The sequence below is a fragment of the Acanthisitta chloris genome, unplaced genomic scaffold (genome assembly GCF_000695815.1).
Source record: "Acanthisitta chloris isolate BGI_N310 unplaced genomic scaffold, ASM69581v1 scaffold22574, whole genome shotgun sequence".
NCBI classification, from domain to species: Eukaryota; Metazoa; Chordata; class Aves; order Passeriformes; family Acanthisittidae; genus Acanthisitta; species Acanthisitta chloris.
This window is the reverse complement of record NW_008667937.1, coordinates 4609-9898: the sequence shown is the minus strand read 5'-3', so window position 1 is coordinate 9898 and position 5290 is coordinate 4609.

Sequence of the window (5290 nt, the reverse complement as noted above, 5' to 3'; positions counted from 1 at the left end):
CGAGTACTATGAGTCTCCTGATAAAAGTCACAAGGCTTAGCACAGAGTGCTGCCAAGCCTTTTGGCAAGGAGCAGGTATCCTGCAGAGGACATTTCAGAGGAGCAGGTTGAGAACTGGAATGTGGCTCCTGAGGTCTGGCTGCAGCAACCACCTGCTGACACTGATGAGAAGGGAGTGGTGTGTCCGTGCCAGATAGAAGGACAGACACCTCTGCCCTTTGCAGGAGCAGCAATTAATCCCATCTGCATGTGGCAGATATTTAATCACTCAGACTCCAGCTGGGGCAGTGGTGGAGAGGGGAGATAACAGCCAGAGGCTTCCCTGGTGTCCCCAGAGCCTTGTTTGATTCTCCCTACCTTGGGAACTAGTTTGTAACTTGAAACCAACTCTCTCCCTTCTGCCCCAGCAGATTTCTCCCCTTCCCTTGAGCTCAGCCTGAGTTTTGGGGTGTAAGCTCCCACTGGAAGCCACTTTCTCATGCTTGGCTGCTGGTAGTGAGCACAACATGTGTTTGGGGAAAGTGTCTTGGGGCTTGTGGCAGGTCCTGCCCTGCCAGGCAGGTGGGTTTGGAGGGCTGAGGAGCATGTTTGCCATGCTCAGCTACAGCAGAATGGAGAGACTGTGTCTGATAAAATCAGGCACCTGCCTTGTGGGCAAGAATGGTTGTTCAGGAGGTGGTTAACCTGGTTCTGTGCCAGACAAAGGCTGCAGAGGGGCACAAGCAAGGGCAGAGCTGGGTGCCCTCAGCACCATCCACAGAGCAAGGCAATTTTCCCTTATAAATTCAGGAGTCCATGGAATTCAGGGTACACTGCATCCTCTCTTCTGAGGAGCTCCCAGCCTGGGATAACCACAGGGGCTGGGAGGCAGCTGAGTGGAATTCCATGGTGCTGAAGACAGACCTGCTCAGGGACTGAGGACAGCTGCAGCTCTGCAGGAGAATGACTAAACAAACTAAAACTTACATACTTTCTGGAGACATCAAGCTGTTTTCTGTTGAATAGACCACTAAGTATTTCCTGCTCAGGGATCTGAGTGTATCTTCCTTTTCAGCCATTTCATGGGCTTAAACAAATCATACTAAGTAGCATTTTCAAACTTCACTGCTGAACTTGGGTGTCAAGAACTTTGATGTCTCCTTATCGAGGTGGTGTGTGGCTGTGAGTGTGGTTCAGGCTGGTAATCCAGGTTCTCCCACAGGCAAGGGATCTGTGTCCTTTCAGAGATGCCAAAGCTAATTAAAACAAACGTGGGAGCTGAGCATCTTTGCAAACCAGATGTCTCAAACAGCCACTTGGCCACAGAAGCTCTGCGACCTGTAGGCTGTTTGAAACCTTGAAACCTTGTTTTTTTCTCCTCTCTGCCTCATTTTCCTGCTTTTGTCAAACATTGCCAATAATACATCCTCATCTCACGGAGGAGGTCGCTGGGAATTCATTAGCTGCCCTTTGCAAAGCACTTCCAAAATGCAAAGCCAGTGCATTATTCCTACTCTTCTGGATGCTTTCCATGTTATTAAAATCAGGATTTCAGAAAGGCTTATCTGGGATCAAAACAGCATCCCAAACTTGAAAGGAAGCAGGACTGTTAAACCATCAACTGTCGCCTCCCCCTCCAGCCAGATGTTAAGCCCTAAAGAACTGAAGTGGCACAAGGAATTACTTTCCCAAGTTCCCCCAGCTGGGCTGACAGGCCTTGATCAATGGTTTTCTCCACGGTGAGGGCTATGCAGATGGTCTGCCCAGAGCAAGGTTTCTGTGGAGTACAAAGGGAAGTCAAACACCATTTCTAATTCAGCTTGTAGCATGGCACACTTCCTTTATCCCCTGCCTGAATGCCCTGAATGGGAGAGCAGTGTGGGAAACTGGAGGGAACTCCACACTCACCACGTCTGTGAGACACTCCTGTCCTCCAGCCACATCTGCCCGTGACAGGCACAGGAGAGGAGTGACAGATCGAAAAATCAGATTAGCAAAACTGCCCAGAGGGAGAGTAAACCCTGAGGAAAAGGGAAGGAAGCTGTGCAGGCAGGCGGAAATCACACCAGGCAAACTGCAGGGCAGGGAAGGGCTGGGAGCTGGGGGAAATGCAAGGGAGGGCCAGGAGGAAATGCAGGGAAGAGGTGGGAGGAAATGCAAGGAAGGATTGGTAGAGAATGCAGGGAAAAACTGGGAGGAAATGCAGGAAAGGGTTGAGAGGAAATGCAGGGAAAAGCTGGGAGGAAATGCAAAGAAGGACTGGGAGAAAATGGCAGGGAAGGACTGTGAGAAAATGCAGGGAAAAGCTGGGAGGAAATGCAAAGAAGGACTGGGAGAAAATGGCAGGGAAGGACTGTGAGAAAATGCAGGGAAAAGCTGGGAGGAAATGCAAAGAAGGACTGGGAGAAAATGGCAGGGAAGGACTGTGAGAAAATGCAGGGAAAAGCTGGGAGGAAATGCAAAGAAGGACTGGGAGAAAATGGCAGGGAAGGACTGTGAGAAAATGCAGGGAAAAGCTGGGAGGAAATGCAAAGAAGGACTGGGAGAAAATGGCAGGGAAGGACTGTGAGAAAATGCAGGGAAAAGCTGGGAGGAAATGCAAAGAAGGACTGGGAGAAAATGGCAGGGAAGGACTGTGAGAAAATGCAGGGAAAAGCTGGGAGGAAATGCAAAGAAGGACTGGGAGAAAATGGCAGGGAAGGACTGTGAGAAAATGCAGGGAAAAGCTGGGAGGAAATGCAAAGAAGGACTGGGAGAAAATGGCAGGGAAGGACTGTGAGAAAATGCAGGGAAAAGCTGGGAGGAAATGCAAAGAAGGACTGGGAGAAAATGGCAGGGAAGGACTGTGAGAAAATGCAGGGAAAAGCTGGGAGGAAATGCAAAGAAGGACTGGGAGAAAATGGCAGGGAAGGACTGTGAGAAAATGCAGGGAAAAGCTGGGAGGAAATGCAAAGAAGGACTGGGAGAAAATGGCAGGGAAGGACTGTGAGAAAATGCAGGGAAAAGCTGGGAGGAAATGCAAAGAAGGACTGGGAGAAAATGGCAGGGAAGGACTGTGAGAAAATGCAGGGAAAAGCTGGGAGGAAATGCAAAGAAGGACTGGGAGAAAATGGCAGGGAAGGACTGTGAGAAAATGCAGGGAAAAGCTGGGAGGAAATGCAAAGAAGGACTGGGAGAAAATGGCAGGGAAGGACTGTGAGAAAATGCAGGGAAAAGCTGGGAGGAAATGCAAAGAAGGACTGGGAGAAAATGGCAGGGAAGGACTGTGAGAAAATGCAGGGAAAAGCTGGGAGGAAATGCAAAGAAGGACTGGGAGAAAATGGCAGGGAAGGACTGTGAGAAAATGCAGGGAAAAGCTGGGAGGAAATGCAAAGAAGGACTGGGAGAAAATGGCAGGGAAGGACTGTGAGAAAATGCAGGGAAAAGCTGGGAGGAAATAAGAGGGAAGGACTGTGAGAAAATGCAGGGAAAAGATGGGAGGAAATAAGAGGGAAGGACTGGGAGGAATTGCAGGGAAGGGCAGGGAGGAAATGCAGGGAAAAGCTGGGAAGAAATAAGAGGGAAGGACTGGGAGGAAATGCAGGGAAGAGCCAGGAGGCCTCTTAGCCTCAGTGAGGATCCCAGCCAGGCCCTTGGGATTGGAAATTAGGCCCATTCCATTTTCCACCTCAGGATGCTCTGTAGGACTCAGAGCTAACTAACTATCCTCTGTTTTGCTGCTTTTCCCATTCCCAGTTCCTCTCTGTCCCTGCTCCCAAGCCTTTCTCCTCTCCAAATGCCTTAGAGCCATAAGGCTGTAGAAGTTTGTGTACTCCCAAGTTTCCCACACTGTTCCTCAGCCACACTCCCTGCTGCCACAAAGGAAGTGTGCCCAGCTACAAACCACATTAGCAACGGTGCTTGGCTCTGCTTTGTGTTCAGTGGGAAACGCTGCTCCCAAAAGGCCATCTGGGCTGCTCGGGGAGGGAGGGGAGCAGTGGGAGCAGGAGCACATCTCCAAACCTGGGAAAGCAGCAGCATCTTGAAGTCCTCCTGAAGGGCTAACATCTGGCAGGGATTCAGTGCCCTGTTTCAAACACCCAGCCCCAGGATTTGGGGATCCTAAGGATTTTTCTGTGCCATGTGGTGTGTTTGGAGCCAGGTGTGTAATTCAGGATTCATTCTCCTTAGTTTCCACAGACTCTGCAAACTAATCCAGAGGAATCTTTGTTATCGCTTTCTTTAGGATTTCCAACCATCCATTTTGGGCATCTAATCTGAACATTTCCAAAATGGTCCATAATTGGCCGTTTTTTTTCCCCTTCAGAGACTGTGAAACCAAAGAGAAAGTAAAAAGCTCTTTTAAATACATGTTTTTATTTCAGATGCTTTAAGATTCAGAGTGAGGAAAAAGGAATCTCAGTGGATTTACCATCCAGGGGAGATTTTGCTACATTCATCTCACATTAATACATGGAATATTGTAGTTCTTATTATCACACACAGTTTGAACCTGTGGGACCTCCTGCCCCTATATCTCCAGGGTACAGAAGATTATTTCACACTCAACTTGCTCAGTTTCAGGCTCTGGGTCAGGCTGGATACTAACAGAGAGGAAATCATGAGCCCTGACCCCTAAATTGTGCCAGTGCATAGCCACTACCAAGAGCAAGGAGGGTAAGGCTGGCATGACTGTTCCTATGGAGTTAAATTGGTAATTCTCTGGCTATTGAGTGGAGAAACAAGAGGAAAACAACAAGTGTCTGTAGCAAAACCACCTGTGGCCCTGCTGATCATGGGACTGGCACTTTCTTCTCCATGCACTCAATTAACGAGCTCGAAAAGGAGTTACAGCTTGGGAGTTTCTGTTCCAGGGAATCTCCCCAAGAGGGATGCACAGAGTGCAGGATTGGTTTCAGAGGTGGCATTACATGGGCTCAAAGATAATCCACAGGCTTTGAGGAGAACATGTGAAACGGTGTCACAAAAGCTTTCCCACAACTTGACATAAAAGACCCAGAGCTCAACAGCTGCTGCTCTGTGTGGAGAGAAGGGAACCATTCAGGGCAGCACAATGGGGAGGGAAAAGCAGAGCCTGGAAGAGGTCATTTAAACCTTACCTGGTCCTGCAGTAATGAGCTGCAGAGAGAGAGAGAGAGAAATGTGTCCATGTGCTCTGTGTGTGTGTTCACATCGAAGGACATGTGTGACCACACACAGATGTTAATGCATAGAACACACAGATATTACCTATATTGACATAAATGCAAACAGTATGTACTTGCTGCAGCAAGAGCTCCCTGCACATAAGCCCTGACATCACCTGGCAGGT